This window comes from Camelus bactrianus, chromosome 10, assembly GCF_048773025.1.
Source record: "Camelus bactrianus isolate YW-2024 breed Bactrian camel chromosome 10, ASM4877302v1, whole genome shotgun sequence".
Taxonomy (NCBI): Eukaryota; Metazoa; Chordata; class Mammalia; order Artiodactyla; family Camelidae; genus Camelus; species Camelus bactrianus.
Window position 1 is genome coordinate 28,255,524 of NC_133548.1, and position 17,470 is coordinate 28,272,993.

The 17,470-nt window shown below is 41.8% G+C and overlaps 1 protein-coding gene across 5 annotated transcripts in view; it reads right to left on the reverse strand.

Annotated features, from left to right (window-relative positions):
• Positions 1 to 2,824: 2,824 nt before the first annotated feature.
• METTL15 (methyltransferase 15, mitochondrial 12S rRNA N4-cytidine) overlaps positions 2,825 to 17,470 on the reverse strand; it is a 471,343-nt gene continuing 456,697 nt past the window's right edge. Inside the window, exons 12-14 of one of the 5 annotated variants that reach the window (XR_012509634.1) lie at positions 16,359 to 16,429; positions 11,583 to 11,787; positions 2,826 to 7,170 (exon numbers count right to left, since the gene is read on the reverse strand). The gene's annotated coding sequence lies outside the window, so the exon portion shown is untranslated. Of the gene's footprint in view, positions 7,171 to 11,582; positions 11,788 to 16,358; positions 16,430 to 17,470 lie in introns of all 5 variants that reach the window. The other 4 variants (XR_012509638.1, XR_012509635.1, XR_012509633.1 and 1 more) reach the window with 4 other exon arrangements.

Below are 17,470 nucleotides of genomic sequence, written 5' to 3' on the forward strand. Positions count from 1 at the left end.
TAGACATGAACAAGGAGATTGAGACAGATCAAAGAGTTTCCCGAGCCCTTTATGTTTTATCACATCTGATTCCAAGCACCACCCGCACTAATTCATCCCATTGAAGGAGGTGAGAATCTTCACTAGCTGGCTCTGCTCAGTGGGTAGCAGTTGGGAAAACAGTAGACAATACATGGAGAGGTTCTGTCTGCAGCTTACAGCTTGAGCCACTCTATAAAGACCTCTCCAGCCAAAGAAAGGGTGCTCTTAAACCGTTTTCAAAACGTTCCTTGGGGCAAGGATTATGGGCCCATAAATTGGATGTGGTTTTCAGAAATTATCCCCTCCAATGCTAAAATTTTATTACAACTTCCCTTTAGCTCGTTTCCTTCATGTAGTTTGGATTCAAAGATACGAATTCTTCCTTAATCTGTTCAAGGAAATATACAGATTGGAAAGAGCCTTATCAAAGGCACCTCCTGTAGGGAAAACAAGAAATGTCCCATGTTCTTTTTTAGCATAGTGATAAGCGTATTGTACAGAAAAAGACACAACCACCAAGGCCTGTGGAGCTGAAAGTATCAGTTAAAAGGGTATTCAGTCGCAGGTAACAGGGATTGGATTAGAGCAGCTTAACCAAATAGGACTTTGTTTCTCTCCTGTGACAAGAAATATGAGGCAGGCAGCATAGTGCCTGTGTGGCCCTTCAAGGGTCCCATCAAAAATTCAGACCCATTCTACCATCTTGCTCCAACTTCCATGGGGGTATGGTTTTTGTCCTCATCGTGCAAGATGACTTTTCCTCCTGACACTGTTTCTGTGTTCATGGCAGAAGCAAGGAAAGACGGAAAAGGAGTGAGGGCAAAGTTGCTTGTCAGTTGAAATGGTCCCTTTTGGACAGGAATATAATTGCTTGCCCAGAAGCCTCCCACCCCGACTAGATCTTTGCTTGAATTTCATTGGCTGGGACAAGATCATATAATCTTGCCTAGCTGCAAGGGATCAGGGCGGGTGAACGTTTTTCAATGGACACACTGACACCAAAACAGAGTTCTACTGATAGGAAGAGGAGGAATAGTGACATCAGATAGGCACTTAAGGACAATAATAATCCATTTGCTCCTGAAGGAGGACAAAATTGTTACAGTGTAAGTGCTACTCGTCAGATTACCCTGGGATCTCCGACAACACCAACCCTCTCTTCACGACAGAATGTCTACGTGATGCCCTTTCCTTACCTTGACATTCATAACACTGCCCCTCTCCTCCTGGGGAGGCTTTCACTGAAATCTTTCTCCTGCTTTATGAGCCAAATCAAAAGGAATTCAGAAGCCTCGTTCCCACACCCTACCCCTTTCCATTCACAGGGCAGTCAGCATAAAGTTTCTCATCTCTCTAATAGCTGCAGAAGGATATATTAACATGTTAGCTACATCTCGTTTTATCATAATCACTTGTTCATAGTTAATTATTAATAACTAATATTTATGATCTGCTATGTTCTATTATCGTGTGCTTCATATGCATTATTTTATTTTATCTTCACAACAACGCTATTCTTACCTTCATTTTACTGCTGAATGGAGGTCCTGAGTTTTGAACCCAGTGTCAGAGCTTCATCACTATACTATTCATTAATGTCTCTCCTAAAATAATTATCATCTTTTCTGAAGATAAAGTTTAATTTACATATGTGTATATATATATATATATATATATATAATGTGTATATATATGTATATATTGCTTTTTTTAAATTGAAGTATAGTCCATTTACAATGTTGCATCAATTATTGGTACACAGCATAATATTTCAGTCAAACATATACATGCCTTTTCATATTCTGTTTTATTATAGGTTACTACAAGATATTGGATATAGTTCCCTGTTCTCTACAGTAGAACCTTGTTGTTTATTTATTTTATATACAGCAGTTAGTATCTGCAAATCTTAATCTCCCAATTTATTCCTTCCCGCCCTTTTCCCCCCGCCCCCCCGTAACCATAAGTTTGTTTTCTATGTGAGTCTGTTTCTGTTTTGTAAATCAGTTCATTTGTGTTAAAGACTGCTTCTTAAACTTGAATTTCTTCATTCTATTCTTCATAACCCTGAGCTTTGTTCACTATAGAAGCTCAATTAATGTTTCATTTTACAGATAAACAAATTGAGAGTGAGGGAAGTTATTAGTCACAGAGCCTGGGCAAGAACTGTGTTATTTTTTCCCCTACTTCCAGTCTACTTGTTTTTACACTACACCGTAATGTACTATTCAAGCTTTCAACAACTAGTTATTAAGCACCTATCACGGGCCAGGAAGATGCTACATTTTGCCTAAGTTTAGGGTCCCAGACTGAAGGATTATAATCTCACTCACTAGGAGAGAACCACCACCAAAATCCTGGAAAGGATGAGAAGAAATGTTTTCATCTTTCAGCGTAAGGCTGTGAAATTGTTCCTACTTTGGGGTCCAAGGGAATGCTGGGATGAAATTTATCAACTTTGAGGACATTTATCATTTTGTGGGGTTTTCTGTCCTTCGTTTCTCCTCTACTCCCTATAGACCATTCCGGATGTCATAACAGCAAAGCAGCTCCACAGAAGACATATGTCTGGAAATCCTCTGTGCTTGCTCTCCTGGGCCGTGAGTCACACCGCCTCTCCCCCCCAGCCTCAGGATAAGAGGACCTCACAAGACTTTGGGTATGTCAGAATTGTCATTATTTGCTAAGCAACTTGTTTTCTGGGCTCTGCTGTCTTTGAAACCCTTTGCAAAAAGAACTTCAGACAACCCAAGCTTTTATGCCAATGAAAAGGTAAAGAGAAGCCTTTGCTGCTTGCCTTTGGGGAAGCCAAGCCCTCCATCCCCTCTGACATCCCAGAGGGCCTGACCAGAGGGTAGCTGGCATTGAACTCTCTCTGTGAAATCTCTTCACTGCAGGGGACCTTGCTGACATCGAAGTCAGCATTGAGATTGTCTATTTCTTCAGAGCTGAAGTAAATGCCCAGGTATACTGATGCCCTCACTGGGGAGAAGGGAGGAGGAGAAATTCAACATGGCCCAGCCAACTCCCTACAGAGAAAAGGACACCTGGCTGGGTGTGCGAAGTCATTATGAACATGGCCTCCAGAGCTCCTTTTGTGATCATTGCGTAAGTGACAAAATATACTTCCTACCTCTACAACATGGACAAATTCTTCACTTTTTCTTTTTCTTAGTCCTTTTTTTAGAGAAGCTGAGGTGAGGAAAATGCAGACTTACCGAATTACACATGCTTCTAGAAACACATTTCAACAGCGTTTTTTTCCCTTTGAATCTTCACGTCCACTTTTGAGAATACAGGGGGATTTATATGCAAGGCTGATGAAGATGATTTCTTTTAAAAGATCTGGCTCAGTTTGGCACTCACTTTGGGGGAAGGAGGGTAAATAAGATGTCTGAGTCGGAAAAGCCATGTGTGCTCACAGAAGACAGCTTTGGTGCCCCTTTTCACATGCCCTTGGCCCACCCTGATTTCAGCTGTGGCTGTAGAGGGCAGTTTCCAGAGAACTGAGACTCACCTCCCTCTGCGAGCACCCCTGTCTTCAGCTCTGCCTGACAACTTTCTCTGAGGCGACAGGAGTCCATTCCCCTGGAACGACAGCCTAGAAACGCAGGAATTAACCCCCTCGGGCTAATACTCAACCAGTGGAGGCAGGAGCTGACAGGTAAAAGCACGCACCGGCCTCCTTCCTTCAGATGGACACTTCTGAGGAACACTTAGATCTCAGCTGCCCCAGGAGCTTCCTCAGTAACTTCCCCTAACTTTGACCTTTTCTCCTTCCCTGTCTCTCTCTCCCAGATCCGTCATCCCTGCTTCCTGGGACCACCTCGTCAGCTCGTAAGTCCCTGTCATAAGTTCTTTTTTTCCAGTAGAATCCAAACTTAGACACTGGTAGTAGATTTAGATCAGTCATCTGGAGAAATTCATGATGGGAGAAAAATAATCAAATCACACCCATTATTTGACATTATATAGGCTTAGAAAAAAGGTTTGATTAATGTTTTACTCACCACGTTGACAGCACTTGAAAGCAGACTACAGGTGATGCTATTCCTGGAACAACTAGTCTACCATAACAAAGGATAATGTAAAATGAATTAGCGTGAAGATTGCATATACTAAACCTCCCTGGTTCCTTTCTACTCTTACCCAAAACAGACCTTTCTGCCAGGCATAATGTCTTCCAATTTGGTGGCCAGCCGATTACAAAATCATGCGTTCTGAAATTTAACTAATTTCCATAGTACACACATGTTCTAGACTATCAAGGTATTCATAATTCCAACAAGAAAATGCAGTAGTTCTCACTTTGCCATGATCAGGCCTTTGTCATAGGCTGATATGATGCTTTAGGACTCTGATTCAGATGCAGCTTGTCTGACAACATGTGATAAGAGACTGGTTAAATGCAGTTCAGCTGCACATTGATAATTATCCTCATCTGGTCTGGACACAGCACAGGAATACTGTGATTGTCCTATTCATCTTATTATGTTGAGTCAGAATGAATTAAACATCAAACAGATTAAAAACATGTCACTGAGGTCTTTGTTTTTCCCTAGTTCCTCCCCTTGAGGTCTGCCTGTGAATGACATTCCATGACATTTAGCACAACAAACCTTAATAATTTTATTTACTTATCCTACATAACTAGATGCATGTTGAGGGACAACATGCTTCATTTGGGGTTGGCTCTCCATCAGTATATTCTGAATGACAAGTCAATCCATTAAATAGTCAATAAACCAAAATAGAATTAGAAGGAGAGTCCACTTGAAGACTTGGGAAATCCCAGCCAAGTTCCGAGCACCAAAAGGGTTGGAATTGCTATAGTCTGTCTATTTCTCCTCCTCAGAGTGGAAGGTGAAGTCCCCAGAACTGGGGAAGTTTCTCAGTTAAAGCTTCCTTTCCTCCTGTCCAGAGCTGCAAATATGTGTTGTCATCAAGTCCCAGAGTCAGCTCCCAGGCTGCTGTGGGATCCTGCCCCTGGCCCTAGGAGCCTGTCTGTCTGGGACCAAGAGTTAAGTTAAATGAAGCCAATTGGCAATCCAGTCTGCTACCAGCACGAACAGCTTTGTTATGTCAAAATGGTTCCTCTGCTTATTTCTCCCGAAAATTTATTTCCTTGAGATTTTGCCAGTCTTGCCAAATTTGCTGAGCTGGGAAATGCTTGGAAAAGACCGGAAGGAATGCTTCAACTCTGCCATTGTTGAGTTCTGTCTCCACTTAGAGAATCCAGCGGTACACCCCAAAGTGCAGTGTGTTCATGAGCTTCTTGTAGCCACAGCATGAAGTCTGTCCTTGTAATCAAGCTACCCATTCCCAGGGAGCTCACAGATCATGATGTTTCCTTTTCTGGCTGTAACTTAGTGCTTGCCATAGCTCAGAGTAGAATAAACTTCACACGGCTTATTTCATTTAATCTTCATAAGGCTCCTCTAAATTTGCTCCATTCTTACTATCTCCCTTTAGGAAACTCAGGTTGACAGAAAGTAAGGGATGTGCCCCCAAATAATACAGTGAGAAAGAGGTGAAGATAAAGCTGGGATGTTTATGAGGTCTGGGTACTTGTTTTCAGGTGGGTCTTTTGATTTGATTGGGTAAGGGTCATGACATAGCACTTTAGGACTGGTGGATCTAGCAAAGGAAGGATTTTAAGACAGGGTTTCAAAGAGTCTTGGAGAGTAAACAATTATTTCATGCTTCCATGGCCTTGGAAGAATAAAGTCATGGTAACATAGAACAGTAAGGTGTGTGGATGCGGACATTTTGGGTTCTCATTAATGTCAGACGATTGGTCTTGACTTACTATTTGGAAAATACAGTTACAAGACTTATCTTTAAAGGATCAAAGACTATGTGGAGATGGATGTTTCCTAGGCTTAAGTACCTGCTCGAAGTGAAAATTAGCCACTTGTGATTAAAATCTATTTGAATAATAGCCTCCAAATTCACAAACTTACCCGCAAACCTCCAGAATGAAGATCTTTCAAAGGAGAAAAGGGTCTCCCATACCTGGAGATTGGGAAGGAGCAGACTCCTGGAGGAGAAGAAAGAATCCATTACATTCGTTCAATTCATTCTATTCATTGAGGATTTCCAGACCCTAGAACTGTGCCTGCCGTGTAAGATACGCTAAAAAAAAAAAAAAAAAAAAAAGAGATATGTTGAATTTCTCTTGAATGAACAGTAAGATGATAATAAAAGTTAATATTAATATTTAATGAATGCTTACTCTGTACCAGGTCTCAAGCTAATCATTGATACAGATGATTAAATTCATTCCACCTAGCCACCCCAAGAGATGGTTATTTAGTTCCTATTTTCCAGAGGACAAAATAAAATTGTAGACAAAATTAAAACACCCCAAACTCACAAACAAAGATGCAAAACCAGGATTGGAACCTAAGTTCTAACTGTGGAGCTGAGAATGCTGAGGCTGGCAACTTACTTGCCACACTATGAAAAGAAAAGAGCAAAAGAATATTAGATTGTGAGTTGGGAAGAAGAAAATTACACAGTGTAAACCTTGACTGTAGGATTTCTGTGTTTGGAGTGTGTGTAAATTCCCATCCTTGCTGTTTCTATTATGGCATGTTTTTTTTTTTTAAAGTTTCCTTCATAATTTGTGCAAACTTTTATTGTCATAACAAACATAACAGTGCAAGGCAATTCCTGTTTCACAAGGTCCTTCCTACTGGACCATAAACTATTTGAAGGAATTTTATCTCTGTATCCGTAAAACCTGGCATAACGCTGGGCACAGATTTTACACTTAACAAATGTATCTGTTGAATAAATAGCATGACGCTCTCATAATAAATAGCAATAAACACTGTGAATGCTTTTCAGTGCTTAGGGTGTTTGTGTGTGTTGGGGTTTGAAAGAGTCCTGTAAATAATACTGTTAACTCTTTACTCCCCAAATCCTGAACACATTGAGAAATAAGACAGAATAATAAAGCATCCTTGTAATTGGGAAAGCTGACTTTGGAGAATGCAGGTTATACTTGCTGGTGGATGGGCTTCTTTATCCTAAACTCCAAAATGAGCAGACATCTGTGCAGCCACAGGTAGTTCTGGAAAGCTGTCGGCTTCTGCATGTAGGACAGGGTCTTTCTCATTAAACGCACACAGGCAAGGCATTTTCCTGGAAGAAAAAGGAGAGAAAGGAACTGAACTATTCAAATACACTCATCAGATTAAGTCTCTCCTGGATCTGGGGAAAGAGCCAGTGAGAGGCAGGAGGACTGTGTTTCCATCCATGTGGAGGAAAACAGTAGGAAATGGTTATCATGGTTTCTCCCAACTATGTCCCAGGACAACAAAGACAGAGGGCATCCTGAGACTACTCGTCCACTGATGGAAGGTCTACTAATTTTCCTGATGAATCTAGTGTCTATTGGTGTAATTTCCAACACTATGAGGCCAATAACAAAGGCTTCCTCTTTCAGATTTTATATAAAATACATAGAGAATGCCAAATCTGCTCCCTTAAGACCATATTCTCCCATTAGAGACGATTTCTTACTCATCCTATGGTAGGTGCTGAAGGAATGCAAGAACCCAACAATCCATCAATCAACCCATCATTTACAAGGGCGACCTTGCTTGCGATGGAAACGGTTGCAGGTTAGTTTAGAGCTGCAGTTTCCTCCCAGGAGAGGCTACATGAAATTTTCGACCACCATGCAAGGGGAGTTCCCCCAGGGCTCACAGCAGTGATGTCAGCTTGGGCAAAGCGCTGGTACCATTTACTGGCATTTCAACAAATAAAATGAGTGGAGGAGGAAAGAGCAATTTTATTTTTCAGATAAAAAATCCCGAAAACCAGCATCACAGGGAGACTTAGACTTCAACTGTTTCTCTTACTGGAAACCATCTCTTAAATAATGCAAAGAGAAAGCTGCATGTACATCCTCAAAGAGTGAGTGTTATGGAAACGCAAAAGGCAGGCCGACCAGATCCCGGAAAATCCCAGCGCTGCTCTGGGGCACGCCCAGGCTGCCGGGGTGCGCTCTGCCTGGGCAGAAGTTTGTGCAAATAAGAGCAGCCCAGTGCTCAGGCCGGAAGCAGAAGGATCCACTCAAGCATTCTTATCACCTCAAGGTGCAAAAGATGCGTGAGATTAGGATCAGATTCTGAACACATCAGCCTTTGTTCTTGGGACTAGTTTCTTTGTTTAGTGATTGGACATAGCACTTCAAAAGGGAGACATAGAAGTCATCATAGAGAGGGGGAGAAAAAGGGACTGTGGAGTTGGAAAACTCAAGATCTGAGTTCTAATTCTTTACTGATTGTCTGTTTGACCTTGGGCAAACTCCTTAACCCCTTTGGGCCTCAGTTCACAAATTCTTAAAATGGGAATACTGGCCCCTGCCATGCAGGACCATTGACATAAAAAAGGGAATAATTATGTGGCTGCATTTTGCACACTGGAAGGTGTGTTAAGACTGTCCATGGTCAGCAACTGCCTAGAAAACCACCCGGAAGTAGATCTGAAGTCATAGCCAGGTCTGCCGTTGACAATAAAGGTGGTTGCTGAGCTTTGATTTTGATCTTCCTCCCTTTCCTTTCTTGTGACCTACCCACTTGTCTTAGCATTTCTGTACCATTCATTTCAGGATCTACTGCCCCTACAGCTTCCCCTGGCGTTTGCCTGGGTGACAGCATCTTAGCTGATGGAGTGAGTAGCTTTCCCTTCTCCCTTTCTTCCTCTAACCAGAGCTGTCTGCTGTCACATTGCCTCAAGACCCCTGCCTTCCGTTAGGGAGAGAAGACGGGGGACTCATGCTGAGTGAGCTACTCACTGAACTAGGCACTGTATAAACACTGTCTGATACAAGCCTTCTCCAAGTGTGCTCCCTGGAGTGTCAACACCTCCTGGGGACTTGTGAAAAATGCAAATTCTCAGGCTCCACTTCTGGCCGGCAGAATCAAAAACTCGGGCGTGGGGTCAGCCCTCTGTGTTTTAACAAGACTTCCAGGTGATTCTGTGAACGCTCAAGTTTGAAAACCACTAATCTGATGCAACTCTCCCAGCAAGCCAGCCAGATAAGCATGGCCGGCGTTATACAGGTGAGGAAACTGAGTCTGAGAGGTTGAGCGACTTGTCTGAGGTCACCCTGTTTATAAATAGCAAGGCTGAGATTCAAATTCAAGCCAGTCTGGCCACAGAGCCTGGCTCAAGTCCATGCTGCCTCCCACAATACCGGGACAGTCATGACTGGAAACGGCATCCCATTCCTCGGAGATAACGGTTGTATTCCAGCAGCCACCTGGCGTAAAGGCTGGAACACAAGGTGCGGGATCGCCAGCATAAACACTCACATCCTGACCATGCACCTCCTCGCTCTGCAATTGCAGGGAATTCGTTCAACCTCTGAGCCTTAATTTCTCCATCTGTGCAGCTTTAACTTGATTCTATTTTCACAAACTTCTCCCGTCATTTATGGAACAGTACATGACACTGAGGCACTGCTGCAGATAAACTTTTTGTGTTTTGATGCTCTTTCGGGGCATTCAAGTTCAGTTGACCCAGAGGAGGAGCATACTCAGCTGTCGTGTCCAAAGGAAAAGGGGGAAAAGCTATGAAATAAATGTGTTGTCCACCCCCTATGCCCGTTATGAGCAAACAAACTCAGCTTCTTAATGATCCGAGCTTAATTGGTGACAACAAGATCTCTTATCCAAGACGGGAGGAGGTGGAATGAACACTTTTGTGCTTAAAAACTGAAAGGGAAAAATAGCTTAACCTCTAGCTGATGTAAAAAAAAAAAAAATGTGTTCAGGTCTGCAGTGGACAGACACCAGAATGGAGCCTGACTTGGGATTTCCCAGATGGCTGGAGCTGTGAAGTCTGACCCTAGCCTGGGACTGACAGACTCAAGGGCCTAGAGTTGTCATCTTGGGAGAATAAGCAGGGGTACTTTTTTTTCTCCTTAGCTCAGGTCTAGATGGAAGAAATTTAATCTTTCTCATTCAGTGAATCTCAATTTCCTCATCTGTAAAATAGGGATGAAATAAGATAATGTTTCTTGAATTGCTTTGAAAACAATGACATTTATAAGTTCAACTTCATTGGCAATTCATGTTCATTCTTATTGGCTACCGAGAGAGATGTGTTGAGGAGGATTCTGAAGCTCACTGTCATAGCCAACTAGTAATAAATAGCACGGGCATGGTGCAGTGGGATAGGCGGTTGCCTTTAAGATAAAATCCAAACTCCTTAACGTGGTTTGAAATAAAGATCTCTGTAATTTGGCTGCAGTCACCTTCTCCAAGCTCGTTTCACCTCTCAGTCACTCACTTCATCCCCGACCATGCAGTATGCTCTAACGAAAATGAGTGATTTCCATTGCCTCAGAGGCAGCATTTCAATCCTGTTTCTTCAGACTGGGATGTTCTTGCTCTCTGCCTCTTTTCCTCCCAACCTTTACCGCATTCTTACTCCCCATATATATACCATGCGCCCACACACATGCAGCCCACACACATGCAGCCCACATTTTGCATGGCTAGTACCAAGTTTATAGCCTCCTGTGATACACTCCCTGGCACCCCATCATAACCCTGAAAGGTGATTATCTGCTTGCTTGTCTTTCTCTGAGCTGCAATCTCTTGTGGCCACTGATTGTGTGCCTGCTGTCACTATACTCACCCCCAGAGCAAGCCCTGAGTAAATATTGTTGAATTAACTAAATTAATGTATCAGTGATATATACGCAAGATGGTCAAGGTTGCAAAGGAAGGAACTGGAATCTTTGCATTTTTCCCTACGCAAGCCTGAAGCTGTATGCATTTGAGTTATTACATTCGTGCCTCAGTTTCCTCAACTGTAAAATGGAGAAATAGTAGTACCTACCTAGGGGTGTTGTAAGTATAACCAGAGAATACTTGGAAAGTGCTTGGCACTTAGGGAGCACCACATAAATGTCAGGTACTAGTGTTACTACTTGTGATCAACCAGTTGTTTTGAAATCACCAATATCTGGACAATTCCTTAATCTTGATCATAACAAAACAGTGAAATTTAATATGTAAAAGTCTTTAAAGTTAAGTAGTAAAATGAGAAATAGCACCTTGAGCACCTAATTCTGAAGTCTGAACTCTCTCCACTGACGTTACACCTGCGATAACCAGAAAAGCCCATTTCATAAGCACTTACACACGATGCATGGTGAGTACACAGTAAACTGAAACTGACCACAACACAAAGTGCCACACACAATACAGCCTGTGCATACCATTTTATTAACATTTAAGCCTATGTTGCTTTCTACCTTTGCCTGCTCTAAGCTGGTAGGCAAAACCAGTGCCTCATATTACATACACCACATACTGAGACATTAGAATATTAAATAATTGTGATTGTCTATGGCCAGTAAATTTATTTTCTCACTTCATCTGTTACCATCTATTATCATCTGCATTATCAGGATTTTAATGTTCTCGAAACACAATTACTTAACAATATTAAGCATAATATTAAGTATACATATGGTACTGGATTGTAAGGAAGGTAAATATTGAAATCATGGCTGAAATCTGGTCCAAACTTACCTCCCTAGGGCTTTGCCTGATTGACGTTCAAGTTCAGCATAGCCTGAAACTCTGCACTAATGGTATGTCTCCGTTTCACACAACACATGTAGAAACAGCGTCAGCTGAGGAGTATCGAACACCAAGGTCTTTAATCAGCTTAAATTTAAATCAAAGTTCTCATTTTCGCCCCACTCCATGGAAAATGACACAATGTCCAGGTTCCCTGCAGGATCAAAACTCAAATAATATCTCATATGCCGATAATAAGTGAAAAACTCAAATGCAGATCTATTACTGTAAATCTACAAAAATTATAGATTGTAAAGAGAGTAAGAAAGTGAAAACTCATGTTGGGCTGTATTATAGCTGATAAAGCTATAAGTTTATGCACTCTTACCAGCATGTTGGCTTTAAGTAAGTTTCCTTAAAAAATAAATCTGTTGTCATTTCATATAAGTCAAGGTGTGAGAGAGAAGTGCTAAGTTTCCAAGAAATGATAGACCAGCCCTGTAACCCTTGAGCAGAAACTATCTGAACTTTTTAGCTCCACGCTTAGCAAAGGGAGAGGTGCTTAGTAGGCCCTCAGGAAATGTCTGTTGAGTGGATCTGAGCTATTAGAATGGAGAATATCTGATTCCTCACAGGATCAGCCCCTTCTAATCGGACATGCAATTTATCTTGAAACATTTCTCAAGTGGTGCTTAATGTCATAAACTCCTACATCTTCTCCATGGAATGCCTTTCAATTTGAAAACCCAGCAAGTCTAAATCCAAAGTTTATCATTTCAAGTGAGTTTTCCTTCAAACAGCATAGAGGGAATCGGCACTTATTGGCAAATAAGCATCGTAAGCAGAGTTCAACTCTCAGGATAATTTCATTTTCTAAAGGAAAAATGTGTCTGCGCCTGTACAATGGATAAAGCTAATACTGTCAAGTCAACAAGCAATGAGTAGGGAATACTGATATCGTTCATGGTACGATAGGAAGAAAGAACATGGAAGGAAGAATGATTGGACAAGTTCACTCCCTCAGAACCCTCTGTATGGTATTGACACGACCTTAGCGAACAGGAGGACTAAAAAGGACAAAAGACTTGGTTATTAAAAAGGATCTGTGAGCTTACAGAACCCTGCAGATCCTACAGAATCCACTTAAAAATGTGCCGAGTAGTGAGTCTGTCACCACACACGCTCCAAAGACATATGGCCAATAGGTTGTTGGTAAATATTTAACACACTGAAATGCAAGACTCCGACACCGGCTGGCTAGGGTTACAAAGACGTGGAGCCATGCTGACAAAGCCAGGGCCGGCTGGTGACAGCGGTGCCCTGTTACAAAGCTCATATCTGCAGACTAAAATTAAAACTCACTCTATTCATATAACACAACTCCCTGCAGGAGACCTCAGTGGATTTTCTCTTTAGTTAAAGCTGTCTTCTACGGTTCAGCAGCTTCAGTGCAGGGGGAAATTATTTTGTTGGACCTTCACATCTGCCTTACATACTCAACAGTAACTCGAGTTACTGTTTGGTCTTGGAATTCCAAAGTCCCCAACCCAGTAGGGGTGTTTACCTTTTGTCAAATTTGTCACACTCTCCTTATCCTCATAATGTGGGAAAGGGTCTGGGCTAGCTGGTCCAACATGAGGGAAGAACACTGATCAGTGATGTATTAATTCTCTTTTATTAAGGATCTGAATTTTGGATGATGATAACCATGGCTCAAGTGATGCACAGTCCTGAAGAAGTTTTAGAGAAGAGGCTCAATTCATTTTACTGCGCTTCACACATGTTGCATTTTTTTTTTTTAATGACTCTGTGTGATGGCAACTCTACATTTAGCCAAGTCTATCAGTGCCATTTTTCCAACAGCATTTGCTCGTTTCATGTCTCTGCGTCACATTTTGGTAATTCTTACAATGTTTCAAAACTTCCACCAGCAAAAGGATTATGACTTGCTGAAAGCTCAGATGATAGCATTTATTAAGCAATAAATTATTTTGAATTAAAGTATATCTACTTTTTTTTAGCTATAATGCTATTGCACACTTAATAGATTACAGTGTAGTGTAAACAATTTTTATGTGCACTGAGAAACTACAAAGATTCGTGTGACTCAGTTTAATGCGTTTTTCACTTTATTGTGCTGGTCTGGACCCAAACTTGTGGCATCTCCAAGGTACACCTGGTATTCAACAATCCACTAATTTGGAACATTCATCTCTGACTCCTACCATCCAATACTATTGACTTACACCAGAAATTAAGGTCATAAGGAAAGTAACTGGAGAAGGAGAGAAACGTTAATAAATATTATTAGTTACTATTTTTGACTGCCTGTTTTGTACCAGCCCCATGCTCAATGTAGGGTATATATTATTTCCTTTAATCTTTACAATAACTTTGTGTAGTAGGTATTATCTCCATTTTATAGAGAAGAAACTGAGACTCAGAAAAAGTCATCCGTCCCAGTGGAAAAAGCCCAAAATTAGAATGATTGGTCTGTTGAAAGCCTATGCTCTTTGTCACCAAACCACGACGACAGATTCTCTGAGTCCTCCAAGGGGGAGGGTCTTATGGGCCAGGAAGCTAGTACAGATGCGAGAGGCAGGCTGAGAGTAAGACAGAGACACAGACAGAAGACCTATTTTTCTCGTTTTTAATTCTAAAGGGAAAAATCAGATTAATGGTGATTGAAACTTTGTCTTAATATCAGGGACCCAATAGGGGCAGGGAGGTAGGGGAGCTGCGGTGAAGCCAGAACTGGCAAAGAAGGGGTGAGTCTCACGGGACTCGATCGTGCCCCAGTGCTGACTGTGTGCTGAGGTCAATCCCAGGACAAGGTCCCAGGACCAGGTAAAAGAAGACTGTCAAGGGTCTGGAGTCAGCACATACCAGGAAGAAGGCTGGTATGACGAGCAGAGCTGAAGGGGGAGAAATGTGCAGGAGTGGGTGAAGGGACTACGTCCTGCCAGGAGTGACCTTTGAATGTGCTGGAGAGGCTGGCTCTGCATTCGAAAGTGTACATTTCATGGTCTTACCAAGAGGACATTTTCCAAGGTCACTGGAGAGTGGTGGCCACATAGTATATGAGATTTATCTTTGGCTTCAGTCTTTCCTTGTTTCCCGGATACCACATAGTTATGAGACACACATGAGTGCACTCAGGGGCTAGTGGATGAAGCCCTTTACTAATTATTTATGGCCCTCCTAGTGTCAGGCTTTGGCATCTGTTCTGATCTCATTGCAAGGCAAAGTATACCCTGTCTGTCCACCTGTCTATCTGTCTATCTCTCTCTCTCTCTCTCTCTCTCTCTCTCTCTCTCTCTCACACACACACACACACACACACTCGTGATAGATTGGCCATTCTGGTCAGTACAGTCATCTTTAAGACCAGCCTGACTTACAGCCTCAAGGTTTTCACTGGGATCTTATCTCCCAGCCAACTAGCACGGCTGCCTGGGGGTCAGGTGACCAAGTCTGTGTTGCATTACTCATTGTCAACATTTCAGCCAAACGAGGAACATATGTAAAACTTATAGGCATTCTGGCATCACTCTTAATTAGTAACCACGATCTGAGCATTTGTTATTTAAGCTCATTTAATTCCAGCCAGATTACAGCGTGTTGCAATGCAGGCTGCCTTCTGCATCATCATGCGAGGTTCCATCAGCAGGCTTCAGGGAAGCATGAAAAGTCACATTTAATCAGTTCTCAGAGCATTACTCTCCTGAGCTGAGGGTAACGTGAACCACCAGGGACTGCAGCTCCGGCCACGGTAGACCAGCAGGCGGCGCCAGCAGGGAGGAACGGCTGCGGGCCAGTGCACCTTAGTGACTGCACAGGCCTTTTTAATTTTCCACCATATGTTACATAATAAACATCATTTAGGAACCATGCTCTTGTGAGTGTGGATACTCATTCACACAAGTGATCAGAGAAAAGAAATAATATTGTTTCCAATAAAGATGGTGGGGTCAGGAAATGCCATCATCGACCTGAGAGGAGAGTAGGATGCTTAATGAAGATTAATGAATTTTTAAAAATAAAAACAAGTGTCATGTTATGGATTCAAAGGCTCTCAGTTGGTCATGTGGTTGCATGTCAGGGGACTTGATGTACTGTGGTCAAAAAAGTTACAGCTCTTTCTAATAAAAGGCAAAACTTTTGAATGCAGAATCTGGCAAGGATTGTCTCTCCACAGACACGCAGGGCAGTCTGTGCCAGGGTGCAGAAAATCTGGAGGAGCCAAAGGGATCAGGAAAGAGAAAGATGTCCAGTAAACTCTCTCTCTTCTCTCTGCCAGGGGGAGATTATTCCAGGACATTTGCATTTGGAGAATGACCTGGCTGCAAGGTCCATCCTGTGAATTAGGGGGGGAAATGGAGAACTGGAGAAGTAAGGGATGGAGCACAAGGGGAGAGAGGAGACAACTGAATGTGGGTGGGAGCAGTGCAAGTGTCCTGTGGTCTGTCTCAGCACCTCCCTGGGAAGTGTGAGCCCTGGATTCGAGTCCTAATTCTACTCCTGTAGAACCTGGGCCAATTTCTTCATTTCACTGGATCTCATTTTCCTTATTGGTCAAATAAAGAGTTGAATCGTAAGACCTTAAAGATCCTGTCTAATTGGAATATTCTCTTATTATTTTAAGTGTTGAAGTCTGACTTCTCTATAATTCTTAAGTGTTTGAAATAAAGCCCTGTTTAAACAAATTTCCTCTATTTTAAAGCAAAAAAAAAAGTACATATACATACATACATAAATGAGCTTTAAGAAAAAGGTTTGTTATACCTTAAAACTAGTCTCAGTGAATCAGCATGTATTTAGGACCTTCTTTGTGCTTCATCCTCTGATAAGAGCTGCTGGAGAGATAAGAGACATACAAGACAACTCTCATCCTCAGGAAGCACACAGACCAGCTCAGAGAACACATAAATACATGGGAAGCAATGAATAAATGAGACAGCGTGGGACAGAGTGACAAATTGTGAAGGGTCAGTGCAATGGATGTCAGAGAGCTGACTGGTCAGCATGAGCTGCGCCAATCTTAGACAGATCTTGGGGGAAGCAGAACTGACACTGGGCTTTGAAAAATATCTACAGAAGAGTGAGCAGGGGATGGCTGATGTGCGGGTGGGGAAGTCATTTATAATTCATATCATGGATATAGGCAGGGAGAGGGGCAGAAAAACAGCCTAGATTATAGAGAAAGAGTCATGTAATGAAGCAGTGGGAAATATGAAAATTATTTGGAACCAAAAAGAAGGCCTTAAAAGCCAGCAAAATTCAGACTATTTATCTCTTTCTAGTTATTATATATACTGCATATATGGTTGGTTTTGAACATACCTTTGACTTAGGCTATTGTCTCACAATATATTGGGCTATTTTAATATTTTCATAAGCGTTTGTCATGTACTATATATGCTGTATAAACCTATTATTAAATATCTGTAAAATATCCTATCAGTCTAGGGCTGCTTACATTTGAATCCCCGCCTCGTCACATGCTACTTGGGTGACTTTGGGCAGGTGATTTAACCTCTCTGTGCCTCAGTTTCCTCATCTGTAAAACTGGAATAGCAACAAAAGTCTCTGTGAAAATTAAATGCATTAAGATAGCAACAGGGTCTAGAACAGAATCTGGCACAAAGTAACCTTCAATAAATGTTCGTGCTTAAAGTAAACCAGAGAGGGAAAGAAAAATATCATATATCACTTATATGTGAAATCTGAAAAAAAAAAAAAAGACACAAACTTATGGTTACTGGGGGAATGGGGGTGGGGAGCGATAAATTGGAAGTTTGAGATTTGTAGATACTAACTACTATATATAAAACAGATTTAAAAAAAAAGGTCCTACTGTATAGCACAGGGAACTATATTCAATACCTTACAATAGC